Source organism: Oryctolagus cuniculus, chromosome X (assembly GCF_051225735.1).
Source record: "Oryctolagus cuniculus isolate XC-2025 breed Fujian yellow rabbit chromosome X, ASM5122573v1, whole genome shotgun sequence".
Lineage (NCBI taxonomy): Eukaryota > Metazoa > Chordata > Mammalia > Lagomorpha > Leporidae > Oryctolagus > Oryctolagus cuniculus.
Genome location: NC_142888.1, coordinates 1,552,257 through 1,571,314, shown reverse-complemented (window position 1 = coordinate 1,571,314; position 19,058 = coordinate 1,552,257). Strand labels below are relative to the sequence as shown.

The following is a 19,058-nucleotide window of genomic DNA, read 5'->3' as shown; positions in this document are numbered from 1 at the left end:
TTGGCATCGTTCTAAATCTGCTACTAATATTTGTCAATATACTGGTCAAGCAGGTGTTCAGGTGACACAGTGGGAAGTGGGGCTGCATGGGAATTTGCAACTAATTTGGGGAATATGAGTTTCTAAGAGAATGGAAGGCTCTAAGAAATTATCCCATATGCATAGAAGGAAGTACTGCCAGGTGCTGATGATGCTGACCTTAGAGCAGAGGACAGATAGGAGTAGGCAAAGAGTGGATCCAGTCAGGGGCCATCGCTGTGGCGCAGTAGGTTAGTCCTCCGCCTCCAGTGCCGGTGTCCCATTTGGGCACCAGTTCAAGTCCCAGCTGCTCCACTTCTGATCCAGCTCTTTGCTCTCTGCTATGGCCTGGGAAAGTAGTGGAAGATGGCCCAAGTGCTTGGGCCCCTGCACCTGTGTGGGTAGACCCAGAAGAAGCTCCTGGCTCCTGGCTTTGGATTAGCGCTGTAGCAGCCATTTGGGGAGTGAACCAGTGAATGGAAGAACTCCCTATCTGTAACTTTACCTCTCAAATAAGTAAAATCTTAAAAACAAAAGAGAGAGAGAGTAGATCCTGGCAAATCAGGCAGGAGGGGATTTCTTCACCTTCAGTCAGTCCATAACTTTTGTTCATTTTCTCATCTTAAATGAAATGTCAGGTACTGCTCCAGGCTCATTGGGGAAAGTAAACAAAGAGCCCATCACGTGGCACTTCTGTTCTAGTGGGAGGATGCACAGAATAATCAACAAATGTAACAAACAAGTGAGTTGTAGTCACAAGTAGACTATGTTCTGGGAAAAGCAGAGGAAGGGAAGGTAACTTTGGAGTTCCACTGAGAAGGGGCCTCATATTTTTAAATAAATTGCTCAGGGAAGGCTTCATTGAGAAGGTGAAATTTGAACAAAGTGTTACCCAAGAAGTTAGATATTAGCCTATGTGTGTGAGGGAGGTCTAAGGAAAACAGAGTATCCATGGACTCTTAGAAGCTCAACATGGAACCAGCCCAGTACTTTTTTTTTTATTATTTGACAGGTAGAGTTATAGACAGTGAGAGAGACAGAGAGAAAGGTCTTTCTTCTGTTGCTTCACTCCCCAAATGGCCGCTACGGTTGGTGCTGCACTGATCCAAAGCCAGGAGCCAGGTGCTTCTTTCTGGTCTCCCATGCAGGTGCAGGGGCCCAAGCACTTGGGCCATCCTCCACTGCCCTCCCGGGCCACAGCAGAGAGCTGGACTGGAAGAGGAGCAGCCGGGACTAGAACTCGGTGCCCATATGGGATACCGGTACCACAGGTGGAGGATTAACCAAGTGAGCCATGGCGCCGGCCCCAGTACTTTTTTTTTTTTTAAAGATTTATCTTATTTTTATTTGAAAGACAGGGAGAGAGAGAGAGAGAGAGAGGTCCTCCATCTGCTGGTTCACTCCCCATATGGCCACAATGGCCAGGGCTGGGCCAGACTGAAGCCACAAGCCAGGAGCCTCTTTCAGGTCTCCCACGTGGGCACAGAGACTCAAAGATTTGGGCCATCCTCCACTGCTTTCCCAGGTGCATTTGCAGGGAGCTGGATCAGAAGTGGAGCAGCCTGGTCTTGAACCAGAGCCTATATGGGATGCTGGGCATTGCAGGCAGCAGCTTAACCCATTACACCACAACTCCAACCCCACAGTATTTTAGATACAGAGTCCTGCCCATACCCTGACAACTTTACCGGTGGTCTCAGCCTTCACCCCAAGGAAAGCTTCCCAGGAGAATCCTCTGCTCAGCACCAACTTGGTTACCTGGCCTGGTAACACTGGGGAATAAAACCACAGCCTTCCTCCAAGGAAGGCACCCTAGGGCAGTCTCCTCTGCCCGGCAAGTGAGTACTAAAACCTTGGGAGGAGTTTTACCTAATCCACAGTCAGCAAACCCTCTGTCCTGGAGAAGGAGGACAGAAAGGAGAAACATTGGGAAGAACTGGGCCCCATTCCTCTAAAAGCCCCAGTGTGAATACAGACTGTGTTCTCAGCTCTCAGCTTTTTCCTAAGCTGCCTGCCTGGCCTTTCAGGTGTATTCTCTCCATTTAACCATCTAACCTGGCTCTCCCCAGTCTGAATGACTGGGCACTCACTTTCTGATTCTGTCTGGTGAGGTGTGCATCCGTTCTGATGGATGCGCTACTCCATTAAACCTTGCTACCTTGCTTACCACTACTTTCTGTCTCATGTCTGAATTATTTCTTGCACGAAGACAGGAACCTATCCCCCTCATCTCCACTAACAAAAGGATTGAAGGAAGTAGGGAATTAGTTATCTGGCTATCTAGTGGAAAGATATTCTAGGCAGGGGGACCACCCAGCAGAGACTGTAAAGTAGGAGCATGTCTAGCACATTCGACAGACAGGAAAGAGCCCAATATAGCAGGAGTGGAGTAAACCAGGAGGAAGGTAGGGGAAATGAGGTTCAGAGGTAATGGATGCTAGATCAAACAGACTTCCAGGCATTGTAAGAGTTCTAAGTTAGAGTTTCTCGGCCTGGGCACTGTAGACACTTTTGATCACATGATTCTTGGTTGTGGGAGGCTGTCCTGAGCATTGGCAACACCTATGTTGGCTAATATCCACTAGATGCCAGTAGTACTCTATACCAGTGTGGTGACAACAAAAGAATATCTCCAGATATTGCCAGATGTCTTCTGGTTGCCACAGGTTAAGTAACACTGCTGTAACTGAAGCGGGGATACAATAGAAATTTTTGACAAAGGAGTAATAATCTCATTTGCATTTTTAAAAGATTATTCTGTGTGGTCTCATTAAAAATCGTCTTGGGAAAGTGGAGGAAAGGGATGAGAAAGATACAGGAAGACCATTTAAGACATTGCAAAGACCTATACTAGGGATGCCACAGTAGAGATAGAAGTAGTTGGGCTTTGGCTATATCCTTTGGATACAGCCTGTAAAATGTGAAAGAAAGGAGTTAAAAGAGCAGTGAAGATTCTTGGCCTAAGCAACTAGAAGGATAGTGTTGCCATGAACTGAGATAAGGAAGACAGTGCGTAGAACAGGTTGTGGGTGAGACTACCAGGCATGCAGAGTTTGAAATGAAATTTCAGTAACTCAAACTGACAGAAAACAAAGCACTCCCTGAGGTAGTGACAGTAGAGATAGACAAAGTACTTTATGTTCAAGAGATAGTTATTTTGATTTAAAAAATAAAACAAAAAAGAAACTGGAGTGAAGTAGGAGGCCTCGTGATTTTATGGCCGGAGTGATGCTGGCAGTAGAATGAGGATGAATCTGTGAACGGTGAAAACATAGTCTGGCACGAGAAACAGGGAAGGGAGAGACAGCAGTCTTCCCACTGATCACATTGGATTGGAGGTGCTAATGGGGCAGCTGAGAAGAGAGGCTCAAGTGAGAGTTGACAATGCAGCACTCAGTCACAAAGTTAGAGACAGAAGGAAAATCTCCTCCCCCTAGGCGTGATAGGTGTGTTGAGGGAGACTGACAAAAAGAGGTATTAAGGATAGAAACAGACTGAGAAGGAACAGTGAAAGGCAATCTAGGAAGAAACAAATAAATTGGAACTCAAATTAGCTAATGATAGGCTACAACACCCGTAACAACACTCCAGGCTTTTTGGCATTTTTAAAAAATGAGTTTTGCAGCTGCATTTTTATTATTTTCATTTTATTTGAAAAGGAGAGAGAGAGATCTTCTATCTGCTGGTTCGCTCCCTAAATGCCTGCAACAGTGAGGGCTGGTCCAGGATGAAGCCAGAAGCCTTGAAATCCATGGGGTCTCCCACATGGGTGGCAGGGACTCAAGTACTTGAGCCACGACCTGCCGCCTCCTAGGGTGCACATTAGCAGGAAGCTGGATCTGAAGTGGCACCAGAACTTGCACCCGGGCACTCTGATATGGAACACAAGCTTCCCAAGTGGCATCTTAACCATTGTGCCAAATGCCAGCCCCACACAGGACATGTTTTGTGTTCAGGCCTAAGGCCAGCTCCATCTGTTAATTAAAAGCAATGATTTATTGAGAGCTGGCTATTTAAACTTACTTGACTCACTCAACTCGTAATACCCAAGCTTATGAAAACACAAATAACATTTAACTGTCAAACATAGTATGTAATGATGAATTACTACTATACATTACTGCATTTCATGAAAAAAAATCTGTATGTACTTGTTTTCCCATAAAGATGTATCATGGCTCAATGGGGAGATAAACTTGCTGTTCTATATTCTTTTTGAATCACTAATTATTCATGTGCATCCTTGGATTTTACTAACTTTTCCCTTGTCTGCTGTGTCACAGACTTGGAAATGCATCGGAAAAGATTCTGGAAGCCCTTAAGGAATCATTCCTAAGGGGCAAGCATTGTGACACAGCACATTAAGCAGCCCCTCGGAATGCCTGCATCCCATATCGGAGTGCATGGGATCAAGTCCCACCTCCACGTTCTATTCCAGCTTCCTGTTAATGCACGCTCTGGGAAGCCACAGATGATGGTTCAAATAGCTGGGTTCCTGACACTCATGTAGGAGACCTGGATGGAGTTCCTGGGTCTTGGAGTTAGTCTGGCACAGTCCCGCACACTCGCTCTTGCTCACTCTCTCTCTCTCTCCCCCGCTCCCCCCTCTACCCTTGAAGCAAAAGTAAATTAAAAAAGAATCATTCACAAATTATGTATTCTTTAAATGATGAGTAGTTCGATTGCTGCCTGATCAAGCCATTTATATTAATACAAAACAGCAAAAAAGTACTCTGACCAAAGGTTACAATTGTATTGAAAAAAATTCCTTTATTGTCAGGAGATTGATGCTTCCTTCTCCCACCTTCCGATTCAAAAGGAAGCAAGCTTTTCGCGATTCCTCAAAATCTAAATTAGACATTATATTGCTATATCTTGGATGAAAAAGTTTAGCTTCCTCCTCTACCCCACTTCTTCCCTGGGAGCATGATCCCCATCTGAAGTAGCCAAATGTTTCAAAACACATGTCTAATAATTGCTTTGTGTGGTGCAACAAATTTTACAGTGTTGCCAATGTGATGAAATGCATTTTCTCCTTTCCATTACATTTCTTTTTTTTTTTTTTTTTTAGGATTTATTCATTTATCTGAAAGGCAGAGTTACACAGAGAGAGGGAGAGGCAGAGAGAAAGAGAGAGAGAGAGAGAGGTCCTCCATCCAGTGATCTGAAGCCAAGAGCCAGGAGCTTCTTCCAGGTCTCCCACACAGGCCCAGGGGCCTAAGGACTTGGGCCATCTTCTGCTTTCCCAGGCCATAGCAGAAAGCTGGATGGGAAGTGGAGCAGCCAGGTCTCGAACCAGTGCCCATATGGAATGCCAGTGCTTCAGGCCAGGGCGTTAACACACTGAGCCACAGCACCGGCCCCCACTAGATTTCAAAAATATTTATGTTCACTCATTTATTCACAATTCACTCAAGCTTTATTGCATTCCAACTTTGAACAGTGGCAGCCTTTTGCCTGGCTCCAGGAAGACCAGAGCAGGTGTGTACAGGCACAGAGAACAGTGCCCTTGCTGCTTCTGGTTTTTCAGCGAATTTTGGCCAAGGTATCACTTTAAAAATATCTTAGTAAAGGAATAAAGTTGTAGAAAGTTGAAAAGTTTTCCATTTCCAACAGATCCAAGAACAGTGGCCACTCTAAGGGATGTCCAGGGACCAGCTGAGGGGGTGGGTCTGAGACAGTTTTTCTCACCAGAGAAATAAGGTAACTCTTCTCCATATTCCAGGCAAGCTTTTAAACAGCAGAGTGGACATGGCCAGATAATTTGTAAAGGAAGAAGGAGAAGCAGAAAACAATTTGGTTTTCAGAGGCTGAGAACAAGTTCAAGCCAAACGAAGATGTGCACATTAACTCCATATATTCATCAAAGTTTCCCAACGAAAATATATGGGAGGAGAGGAATGACACTCATTAACGAGTCGCCAGCAGCCCTGGGCAGGAACACTTGAACGCCACAAAGAATGCCAGCCACCAAAAGTGTGTGGGTTTCGGAGGTTCCTGTCCTCCAGCCCTAGGGCGGGGCACAAAACAGAAAGGCCAGAAGGCAGTGCAGAGTGCAGAGGGCTCAGAAGTTTCCAAATGGCATCGCTGTGAAACTTCTCCCCTGGTCTGGGGTGGCTGAGTATCTGCCCACAGACCTGGCATGGAATAGGGGCGGGCATAAGCAAGAAATACAATGCAGGTGGGAGTGAGTCCCAGCCGACTGTGCTTTGGTTTCTGGAACTACAACCTCCGACTCGAGTCCTTACCCCGTTTCCAGCTATTGCACAGTATGCTGGACTTTCTGGAGTTACCGACACTCAAGATCCCTTCCAAGGAACTGCCCTGCCGGCCACCACAAATTTTCTGGGCCAGCTGTTATCTCATCTAGTGAAAAGAACCCTAAAGGAGGTGCGACCAACTGGTGATTCCCCACAATGGAGAAACAGTGCTGTGGCGGGGCAATGCCCCGTTAGGACCTACCGGTCCTTCGGGACGTCCCGTAGGAACCCAAACCATAGAGGACCAACAGCTGTCTCAACTCCAGGACCTAGCGCGGCGGAACAGAGGGTCAGGGCTCTGATTTGGCCCGCCGCCGCGGCCGCCCTCTCTTCTCTAGGCCGCAGGTTCTTACCTGAGCGTTTCTCCAGAATACGAAACTCGCGGCTCCCTCGCCTCTCAGGACCCGCTGCTCAATAGCCGGGCCACCAAAGCCACGCCCCCTCACGGCCTACAGACAGGGCCACGCCCTTTCCCTGGAGGCCACGCCTCCTCCCGACAGATCAGTGCTCCGGTACTTTCCCACGAACTGCCTTGGTCACGCCCCACCAGATCGCGGTGGTCTCCGCCCTCCGCTCTGGCCACACCCTTCATCTGACCACACCCCCTTCTCTGTCCTAGCCAAGGTCTGAGTCCCACCCGCGTTCGGCTGGCCACACGGGACCACGCCTGTAAGCGCTTCCCTGGCCCCACCCCTTCCCCGCCCTCCGCGGGACCGACCCGCCTACATACTCCCTTTCGCCGCTGGCCGTGTTTGCAGGGTGAAATCAGGCTGCGGGCCAAAGAGTCTCAAAGTGACTTCCCTCAGGTGTCTCCCATCGGCAAATATCATGACTTGGTGTTCCTGGAACAGACGACTTAAGCCGGGGAAAAAAACGCCGGATGTGGCCTTCCCAGCTAGCTTTGGTGTCCAATTTACTTCTGAGTTTCTTTGAGGCCGTTTTCACATCCTCTGGACTCAAACTGAATTTGTGTACCTTCTAGCCACTTTTCCTATTCTCTAGGCCACAACCGTGACACCGTGTTCAATCCGGCCTCTCCATCGACCTTCAACGCTAGGCAGATGCGTGGAGTCAGCAGGATTCCTCCACTTCCCAAAGTCTCCTCACAATGACCCTTCCGGAGTCCCAGGGCCTGTGCAGACGGCCCCCGACTGAGACAGAAATTCTGGTCTCAGCCCTGCGCTTTGAGATCGCCTTGCTTTTCTGCCTCCCCCACTTACAACTCTTACCACAAGAAAACTTACAAGAAAAACAGCAAAGAGATCATAACCAGTTCCTTCCTCTGTATTTAAATCCAACTACATCTGTCAGTACATACTCCGAGTAAAAAGACAAGCCTCAAAGAGCTTACAGTCTAAAGTTGGGATTGGGTGCCACAAGAACTGAGAAGTATAGGGACAATGTGGTAAAAACAGGACTTGGTAATCACAGATCTTCTTGATCCCATCGCTAGGAATATTTTGCGATAGCACACAAAAGAAGGCATTTTAATAGTACATGTCTCTATGAAGTAAATTCTCAGTAAATGTTCACTGAATATCTACCCTTTCCATGTATACAGAAATATATAATTTCCCCTTTGTCGCAGTAAGATTTGCTACTTATATTCCTTCATATGCCCACAGTAATGATTTTATGATCATACATTAGCTCTTTTTTCTTCTCTTTCTACCCTCCATCTCACTTCTGGTTTGAAGAAGCTGAGATTATTCCAATATGTTGCACAGAGAAAACCCAGAGAAATGAGTAAGCTTAACAGAACACATTTGTAAAATGTTTCAACTGTTAGTCATTTTTAGCCTGAACAATGAACTCTCAGAAATTAGTTCAGATTAGAGCTCGGTTTTATAAAGTAGTTCTACCTGATCTTCTTTAACATATAATTTGAGCCACGTTATGAAAATATAGACATTACTAGATAAAAGAAACAGTTGAAGGAACTAGGGAAAGGGGAATTTCATGAAAGGAGAATAATGCAGTCAATGATAGGAATATTCAAGTATGTATTCTATTGGATCCAGAACAGTTGTCAAAGGCAGGCCAGAAATTTGACCCTAAAGTATTGAATAGCCACAGAAAGGAGGAAATAGCTATCATTTTAGGATTTCCAGTGTTCATAAGATAAAAATAAACCAAGTATTTGTTTTTAATAGATGCACAATTTTCTTGAATTTTAGTCCTGAGAGAAATCCATTTTCCTCATAGAGACCATGTAGTGAGCTAAGTGGGAACTAGGCATCATAAGGAGTTATGCCCAGATCCCCTCAATGGAAACAATGTTTGCACTGTCATAAGGCATGGTGCATCAAATCAATAAGCCATCAAAACTTTTCTGTTCACTTGATTACACTGTCCTACAATGGTCTTGCTAAGGACAGGGTAATATTTGGATCCTCTTTCTCTGTGACAAATAAGATTCAACTCACATATTAACTAGAAACTATTTGTAGTAGCTGCCTGAATGAAGTGCTGTGTACTGACTAACAATATGGTGCGTGCAGGATGGTTAAGTATCTGCGTGGAGAAACACCTCTCATCCCACTGCCTTGAAGAATAGAAGTTTCGAGTGCAGGACTTTCATGCAGTCACTGCAAATGAACAGTGCCAACTGGAGTGCTTTTGAAAAATACCACAGAGTGGAGGGTTCAAGATCTCTTTCTCACTCTTTGCCACCCATACTGGTTTTCCCTTTTTCAGTCCTGTCTCAGGGATCTTCCTTTACCATTCCCATTGTTTCGATCCCTAGTTGCCCACATCTTTGCATGGCTGAGTTTTTCTCATCAAACCTCTATTACTTAAAAAAAAAAAAACTGTCAGTAGCAGCTCCATCTCCATGACCGGCTTAATTTTCTTTAGAGTGTTTCTCACAGTTTGAAATTATTTATCTTTTAGTATAGATTCTTTGCTGATTAGATGTTTGCTAGAAGGTAAATTTCCCAAGAGGAGACACTTTGATCAGTTTGTCCAACTTTCTATTTCTAGCACTTAGCACAGTATCTGGCACATCAGTACATACTCCATAAATATTATTCAATGCATGATGTTGTTCAAGATGTGTTGACCGGGGCCAGCGCTGTGGCTTAGTAGGTTAAGCCTCCACCTGCAGCACCAGCATCCCATCTGGGCACTGGTTCTAGTCCCAGCTGCTCCTCTTCTGATCCAGCTCCCTGCAATGGCCTGGAAAAGCAGTGGAAGATGACCCAAGTGCCTGGGCCCCTTCACCTGTGTGGGAGACCAGGAAGAAGCTTCTGGCTCCTGGCTTCAGATCAGCCCAGCTCTGGCCATTGAGGTCATTTGGGGAGTGAACCAGGGGATGGAAGACTTCTCTTTCTGTGTCTCCCTCTCTCTATAACTCTGCCTCATAAATAAATAAATAAATCTTTTCAAAAAGATTTATTGATTTATTGATTGCTTTATTCTTCAGTGCTTACTCATTTGTATATCAGGAACTATACTATAAGTGATAGAAGTCAGTTCTTCACCAGTGCCAGTCCATGAGCTTCTAGTTACTGGCCCAAATTGAGATAAGAAGTTCAAACTAGAACATAAGTCTGATGTCATTAAACACAGTGTTTACTTAGGATAACTTGAAAATTTATTAGAGAGACAGAGACACACAGAGAGCTTACACCTGCTGGTTCACTCTCCAAATGCTTGCAATGGCAAGGGTTGGATCAGGTCAAAACAGGGAGCCAGAAATTTTTTTTTTTTTTTTTTTTGCCAGGCAGAGTTAGACAGTGAGAGAGAGAAAGAGAGAGAGAGAGAGAGAGAGAGAGAGAGAGAGAGAGGTCTTCCATCCATTGGTTCACTACGGCCAGCACTGTGCCCATCTGAAGCCAGGAGCCAGGTGCTTCCTCCTGGTCTCCCATGCGGGTACAGGGCCCAAGCACTTGGGCCATCCTCCACTGCCTTCTTGGGCCACAGCAGAGAGCTGGACTAGAAGAGGAGCAACTGGGACAGAATCCGACGCCCCAACCGAGACTAGAACCTGGGGTGCCGGCGCTGCAGGCGGAGGATTAGCCAAGTGAGCCGTGGCACCAGCCAACAGAGAGCCAGGAATTTGATCCAGGTAGGATGACTTTTTTTTTTTTCTTCTTCATGACAAGGTTTTCTTTTTCTTCTTTTTTAGGAATACATACACACACACACACACACACACATATATATATATATTTGAGAGAGAAAGAGAGAGAGAGAGAGAGAGAGAGAGAGAGAGAGAGCGAGCTGGGCTGCAGGGCCACCAGCACCAGGACCAGGAGGAGTTGATGGTTGCAGCTGCCTCTTTCCACCTCGCTGGCTGTGGTCTCTCACCTCACCTGTCTCCAGGCCCCTTCCTCTAGGCCTGTGCCTTGTGAGCCTAGCAGGACTGCTTCCCATGGCTACCTTTCCCAGTTTTTGATGGCTCTCTTCTCCTCTCCATCCATATTCCTCGGTGGGGAAGCCCAGCAGATTTTCCCCCTTTAGCTTTTCCCAGCCTACTCTCCCTTCTCCATAGAGGCATCTCTCTCTCCTTCCTGGCTTGTGACAACCAGCATCTTAGCATCGTCTCTCCCACACCCAGGCACTGGCCTGCTCCTACAGGCAAACCTGAACATCACCTCCTCCATTAACCAACAGAGCCATTACATTTTCTGTGTTCCTTTGACACTTCATAGATTTTTTAAATCAAAAATACTATTGTTCTGATTTGTGAGTTTCACACATTATACTTCTGAAGGACACCCACCCCCTGACTGAAACTGTGCTCAATGAGCATTTAAGATCAAGTTCAGTTAAATTGTGTAAAGACCTGAGTTAGTATCAGAATCACATCAGATACCTAATAAGGTGTAATGTCTGTCTATTGGCCTTGGAGTGAAACCTAAACTAGTAGAGTCTTTTGTTCTAAAAGATTTATTTATTTATTTGAAAGGGAGAGTTACAAAGAGGCAGACATGGAGACAGAGAGAAAGGTCTTCCATACACTGGTTCACTCCCCAGATGACTTCAATGGCCGGAGCTGGACCAATCTGAAGCCAGGAGCCAGGAGCTTCTTCCGGGTCTCCGACATGGGTGCAGGAGCCCAAGGACTTGGGTCATCTTCTGCTTTCTCAGGCCATAGCAGATCGGAAGCGGAGCAGCGGGATTTGAACCGGCATGCATATGGGATGCTGGCGCTGTAGACTGGGACTTTAACTTGCTGCACCACAGCACCGGCCTCAACCGGTAGACTCTTAAGAATACCATGGGGGCCGGGGCTGTGACATAGTGAGTAAAGCTGCCACCTGCGGTGCTGGCATCCCATATGGGCACCGGTTCAAGACCTGGATGCTCCACTTCCCATCCAGCTCTCTGCTATGGCCTAGGAAAGCAGTAGAAGATGGTCTAAGTGTTTGGGGCCCTTGCATCCATGTGGGAGACCCAGAAGAAGCTCCTGGCTCCTGGTTTTGGATTGGCGCAGTTCGGGCTGTTGTGGCCATCTGGGGAGTGAACCAGTGGATGGAAGACCTCTCTCTCTCTCTCTGCCTCTCCTTCTCTCTCTGTGTAACTCTTTCAAATAAATAAATGAATCTTTAAAAAATATGATGAAAAAGGCAAGCTTCATTGTGACCATTTACATAAGGAGAGGCCTCTCTGTGTTGACTGTACTTTGTATCTCTGCTCTGCTCCTGTTCCCATCCCATGTATCAAAGTAGGTATTGCATTATGAATAGCTTCCTGTCTCTACCAAACACATCAAAATTGAACCAGCTGGAAAGATGAGAGGATGCAGCCCAAGACTAATCTATATTTCAGTTCCAAGAGAATCACTTGAGAAAAGAAGGCCAGAATCTGTCCCTTTGGGTTCTGGCAGGAACATGTTACCTGAGGTGGAGTTAATAGGACTCTGCTATTTGGGGGTTACTCTGCCCTGTGCAGGTTACATTACACATATCTTTAGCCCGGATTGCTCTGCCTTGATCAATTCCATACCAACTGGAAATTTCACTTTCACTTGTCTGCCTTTGAATACTTCCTCCATTTCCTTTTTAAACTTTGAATATGTTATGCAATTTATTAGTAAGATTATTGCAGTTAGCGCTTATTGAATGCCTACTGTGTGCCTGGAACTATATGAGTACATAGCATACAGACCTCATTCGACAGTCACAAAATCTTATGAGATATATCAAAGCCACAATGACATGTCATCTCACTCCAGTTAGAATGGTGACTTTCAAAAATATAAAAAATAACAAATTCTGGCAGTGATGTGCAGAAAAGGAAACCATTACACATTGTTGGTGGGAATGTAAATCAGGGTAGCCATCAGTGAGGACAGTATGGAGATTCCTGAGGAACCTAAAAATAGATCTACCCTATGATCTAACTATCCCACTTCTGACTATATGTGTATTATCCAAAGGAAATGCAATCAGCCTATCAAAGAGATACCCATACTCCCAGGTTCATTGCAGCACTTTTCTCAATAGCCAAGATATGGAACCAGCCTAGGTGTCAATGGATGGGTGAATGACAAAGAAAATGTGAGATACAAACACACACACACACACACACACACAGTGGAGTATTATTCAGCTATAAAAAAGAATGAAATCCTGACATTTGTAGCAAAATTGATGGAACTGGAAGTCATTATGTTCAGTGACATAAGCAAAGCATGGAATAATATTACATGTTATCCCTCATATGTGCAAGTTTTAAAAAGTCAATCTGAACTCAGAATAGTGATTATTAGAGGTTGGAAAGGATGGGGGAAAGAATATGGAGGGAAGCCGGCGCCGTGGCTCAATAGGCTAATCCTCCACCTTGCGGCGCCGGCACACCGGGTTCTAGTCCCGCTTGGGGCGCCGGATTCTGTCCCGGTTGCCCCTCTTCCAGGCCAGCTCTCTGCTATGGCCAGGGAGTGCAGTGGAGGATGGCCCAGGTGCTTGGGCCCTGCACCCCATGGGAGACCAGGAAAAGCACCTGGCTCCTGGCTCCTGCCAGGATCAGCGCGGTGCGCCGGCTGCAGCGGCGGCCATTGGAGGGTGAACCAACGGCAAAGGAAGACCTTTCTCTCTGTCTCTCTCTCTCTCTCACTGTCCACTCTGCCTGTCAAAAAAAAAAAAAAAAAAAAAAAAAAAAAAAAAAAAAGAAAGAATATGGAGGGAGATTGCTGCCAAAACACAGTTAGATAGAACTAATACGTTCTAGTGTTCTACAGCACAATGTGGTGACTACAGTTCACAACAATGTATTATATACCATATAAAGAACTGGAAGAAGGGCAGGTGCTTGTCACAGTAGTTAAGAGTCTGGTTGAGATGCCCACATTCCATATCAGAGTGCCTGTTCAAGTCCTGACTCTCATTCCAATTCCAGCTTTCTATTAATGTATATCCTGGGAGGAGCAGGTGATGGCTTAAATAGTTGGGTCCCTGCCCAATTACTTTAGACCTGGAGTTAGTTCCTGCCTTGCAGGTATTTGGGGAGCAAACCAGTTGATAGGAGCTCTCTGTCTCTGTCTCTCTCCTCTATCTCTTTCTTTCTCTGCCTTTCAAATGAATAAAATAAATAAATAAAATTTTTAGAAAAAGAACTGGAGGGGAGAACCTGGTAGGCTCCAAACACAAAGAATAGATACAGAAATGGAAATGGAAATGGAAATTGTTTGATTTGATCAGTTTAGGCTGAATACATGTGTTCAAATACTGCACAGTACCCCATAAAAATGTACAGGTATTATGTTCATCAAAAATTTTTAATTAACTTTAAAATCTTTTTTACTAATATAAAGGGAAGAAATTTCATGTATTTCATAGATAAAGTTCTAAGAAGATAACCATATTTCCCTCCCTCCTCCTCTCCCTACTTCAACCCCCCTCCTTCCTCCCTTTCTTGTTTCTTATTTGATTTTTTTTTGACAGGCTGAGTTAGACAGAAAGAGAGAGACAGAGAGAAAGGTCTTCCTTCCATTGGTTCACTCCCCAAATGGCCGCTACGACCGGCGTGCTGCACCGATCCGAAGCCAGGAGCCAGGTGCTTCCTCCTGGTCTCCCATGCGGGTGCAGGGCCCAAGCACTTGGGCCATCCTCCACTGCCTTCCCGGGCCACAGCAGAGAGCTGGACTGGAAGAGGAGCAACCAGGACAGAATCTGGCGCCCCAACCGGGACTAGAACCTGGGGTGCCGGCGTTGCAGGCGGCGCCGGCCTCTTATTTGATTTTTACAAAGACATACTTTCAGTCAACTCTACAATCACAGGCTTAGTTCACCAATAACCATAATATTCAACAAGTAAAAAGTAGGAAGACCACAGTTTCACAGGAGTATAAACAAGAGCTAAAAACAACAATCATATCAGAACATGTCCATTTCATTCCCATACATTTTTTATATTCTATATTACCTGCTACATATCAGAGAAATATGATATTTGTCTTTTTTGGGACTAGCTTATTTCACTAAGTATAATGGTTTCCAGTAGTATCCATTTTGTTGCAAGACAGGATTTCATTCTTCTTTATGGCTGAGCTGTATTACATAGCGTATATATACCACACTTTATTTATCCAGTCATCAGTTGATGGACATCTGGGTGGATTCCATATCTTAGCTATTGTGAATTGAGCTGTAATAAGCATGAGAGTACAAATAACACTTCCACATGCTGATCTTATTTCGTTTGGATGAATTCCCAGGAGTGGGATAGCTGGATCACATGGTAGATCTATCTTCAGATTTCTGAGGAATCTCCATATTGTCTTCCATTATGATTGTATTAGTTTACATTCCTACCAACAATGCATTAGGGTACCTTTTTTCCCCACATCCTTGCTAGCATTTATTGTTTTGTGATTTTTGGCTGATAGCCATTCTAACTGGGGTGAGGTGAAACCTCATTGTGGTTTTGATTTGCATTTCCCTGATGGCTAGTGATCCTGAGCATTTTTTCATGTGTCAGTTGGCCATTTGAATTTCATTCTTTGAAAAATGCCTGTTTATATCCTTTGCCCATTCCTTAACTGGATTTTTTGTTTTGTTGTTGTTGACTTCTTGAGCTCTTTATAGATTCTGGATATTAATCCTTTATAAGAAAAAAAAATCTTAAGCAATAGTTACTGTCATTAACCCCATATTACAGATAAAGTAACATAAGCAAGATTTTGCAAGAAGGGTGCATCCTCAGCTCACTTGGATGGACCCAAGATGAGCAGTTCTGTATCCAAATGTCACTCATTCTTGAAGTTATTATGAAAGCTCATAAATAGCAAATCCAAGCTCATACTTAGATTACATATCACCTATTCTTTGATTAACTTAACAAATGTTACTATTGCTAAAATGTGATTTGAAATAAAAATGATGAAGAAGGCCTCTACTTTTATTAAGAATTTTTTAATCCCATAATCAAATATTATTTTCCAGCCAGGTCTTTTGGAACCATGTGGTAATCTGAAGCTATAAAAACTCCAATTTTCCATCAAATTCTGTAATTTAACATTGTTATTATAAATACCTTTAAAGCACTTATCAAGTGCAAAGACCAAGTATTGGGCAGTAGTGCAAGATGGTGAATGGAATGCATAGTGACACTGGAAGTGTCTATATATTTTAGTTAAGGGTGTTTTCCCTTTTAAAAAAATATTTTATTCATTTATTTGAGAGGTAGAGTCACAGACAGAGAGGAAGAGACTGAGAGAAAGGTCTTCCATCTGCTGGTTCACTCCCCAAATGGCCACAACAGCTGGAGCTGAGCTGATCTAAAGCCAGGAGCCAGGAGCTTTTTTTGGGTCTCCCACATGGATGCAGGGGCTCAAAGACTTGGGCCATCTTCTACTGCTTTCCCAGGCCATAGCAGAGAGCTGGACCAGAAGAGGAGCAGCTAGGACATGAACTGGCACCCATATGGGATTTTGGCACCACAGGTAGAGGCTTAGCCTACTATGCCACTGTGCCAGCCATGAGGATGTTTTCAAACAGCCCCCCTGTAATAACATGGAGGATGTTGTAGAAAGTGAGGGTAGGTGGGACCCTAATGGGGACATAAAGATGGGAAAAATGGCTTCTTCGCCAAATAGAAATTGTGGTAATCAACCCACTGGTTCCAAAGGGAAGGTGCTGCCAACATGCAGACTCTTTTTTTTTATAAAGAATTTTCCATCTTGTTACTCAATATGAACAGTTAAATGTTTACTTAAGGAAAGGATCTTTAAAGGGGATAAAATTTGATTATATAATTTATATTAAAAATCAAAGCTAGATCTTTTTCCACAAGCCTTACACAAAAACAAAAATGAACTTTTGATTAGGCAAATTAAATAACGTAGACGAGGGGCTGGCGCTGTGGCATAGCAGGTCGGCATCCCATATGGGTGCCGGTTCAAGTCCCAGCTGCTCCACTTCCTATCCAGCTCTCTGTCATGGCCTGGGAAAGCAGTAGAAGATGGCCCAAGTCCTAAGGCCCTTGCACCCACATGGGAGACCTGGAGGAAGTTCCTGGCTTTGGATCAGAACAGCCCCAGCACTTGCGGCCAATTGGGGAGTGAACAAGTGGATGGAAGACCTCTGTCTCTCTGCCTCTGCTTCTCTCTCTGTGTAACTCTGACTTTCAAATAAAAATAAATCTTTAAAAAAGTTAATGTAGATGAGGGAGGTTAAAGTTAGCCAGTTATAGTGACAATGACATTAACTGAAATTTGAATGGAAATAAATATCACAGGTTTGATTATTATATTTTCTCATTAGCCATCTTAAGAAGTTTATTAAGGGGCCTGTTCAAGTCCTGGCTGCTCCCGTTTCCAATCCCACTCCCTGATAATCCATCTGAGAAAACAGCAGAAGATGGTTCTTCAGGCATATCAGCAGGAAGCTGGATTGGAAATGGAGCTGCTGAGACTTGAACCAGCATTCTAATATGGGATGCTGGTATTGCTTAACCCACTGTGCCACATCATCAGCCTCAACATATGTATCTTAATATGTGGATTATGGCTTAAACAGAGTAGCATCATTCTGTTACTTCTTAGTTATTCAGATATTATTGGGCTAATTACTATAAATTTCTTGAAGTTATATATTATGTAGGCATACTAATTTCAGCCCAATTAAACCCTGAGGGATCATATTTGATTAAAAATCTTACAACTTCCAGAAAATTACTGAATAATATTAAATAATTTAGATGCTAGTTTTAAAAATGCAGGGTTTTGATCTTTAAAGAGATTCCAGCAATTAAAGGCTTTATTTGATTTATTTTAGTGTGTCACAGCCAAACACAGTTCTTAAATCCAATTAAAATATAGAGTACTGCCATATCCAAGATGTTCCATGGTTTACTGTACCAGTTTTAGGTGCTACAGGTTTACTAAATTCCAATCTGTGACAAGGAAATATCAGAGACATTGGTCTTCCCTATCTCTTGCTTTACTACAGGTTAATGGAGCTTAAATATTCCCACTTGAGTTTATGATTTTGATAAACTTTATTATTATTTTAAAAATTTATTTGAGAGGCAGAGAGACACAGAGACAGACAGAGACAGAGAGAAATCTTTCATTCACTGGTTCACTCCCCAAATGACTGCAGCAGCCAGAGCTGGGCCAGCTCAAAGCCAGGAAGCCAGGCACTCTATCAGGTCTCCCATATGGGTTGCAAGGACTCCACTACTCCAGTTATCACCTGCTGCCTCCCAGGATGTGCATTAGCAGGAAGCTGGAATCAGAGCAGAGTCTTGAACACAAGAACTCCAATATGGGATGTAGATGTTCCAAACAGTCTTAACTGCTAGGCCACAGGCCTGTTCCTGATTCTAATGAACCTTAAAAGCCATCTTGCATGAGTCAAAAGAGTAACACACAATTTTTTTTCCATGTGATGTCTCAGTTTATTTCCCATCCACGGCACTAGATCAATAGGCGTGTGCCCAGAAACTACTGCTCAGTAGTGTTGTGGAGGTTAAAGAACACGGAGAAATCAATGTGTTTTTCCAGTCTCAGGAGACTCAGTTTCTTTTTGTATCGCTCACGGCAACAGTAATCAGAACTTTAAATTTATGTGCTCTAAACTCTGAACATTTGGAAGGAAATAGTAACATGATCATAATGATTGCAACTGCTCTAGTTGCCATCATTACTGCAGTAACTTAATAAGTCATTGAGCTCCCATACGTGAAATTACTGGAATGAGCATTTTATGAAGTTACACAGATAGGAATCCTCTGGAAGTTTCCTATTTCAAATCTAAATCTCAAAACAAACACTAGGGTTGGCTGTTTGGTGCAGCAGTTAAGATCCCACTTGGGACACCCCATCCCATATTGGAGTGCTTGGATTCAAGTCCCAGCCCACACTCTTGGCAGTTCTTAATTACTGTTGTATAGCTGCACTGAGCAATGTTGCCGTCAGCTGCTTGTAGCTACTTATACTAAATTTACGTTAAAGTCAGGCAGTTTCCCAGCCACTCTAGCTCCACTCTGAGGGCTCGGGGCTGCCATACTGGATAGCACAGGGAGGTGCAGAGCATTCATCATCACCGAATGTTCCTCTGGGCAGCACTGCTCGGTATCATTAACTTTGATTTTACACAACTGCCAGACCATGGGGCTGAACAAAACCACTTCCTTTGTTTGAAGTGGGAGCTCTGCTCGGATGTTTACTTGCGAGGTGAGAGTCAGGTGAGGCCATTCTCAGAAGGGCATCCTTTGTTCACCAGGGACAGGAGTGATGTTTCTCAATAAAGGTAGATTATCAGGGCAGGAGTTTGACACAGTAGTTAAGACACTACTTGGGACGCTCACCTCTCATATCAGAGTGCCTGG

At 44.3% G+C, this 19,058-nt stretch overlaps 1 protein-coding gene across 5 annotated transcripts in view; it reads right to left on the bottom strand.

Annotated features, from left to right (window-relative positions):
- The window catches only part of CA5B (carbonic anhydrase 5B), a 66,223-nt gene that overhangs the window by 37,293 nt on the left and 9,872 nt on the right, over positions 1-19,058 (bottom strand). Inside the window, exon 1 of one of the 5 annotated variants that reach the window (XM_089324808.1) lies at positions 7,009-7,431. The exons of 2 other annotated variants lie outside the window; for them this stretch is intronic. The gene's annotated coding sequence lies outside the window, so the exon portion shown is untranslated. Of the gene's footprint in view, positions 1-6,631; positions 6,848-7,008; positions 7,432-19,058 lie in introns of those variants that run through there. 2 more of the 5 variants (XM_002719890.6, XM_051827629.3) reach the window with 2 other exon arrangements.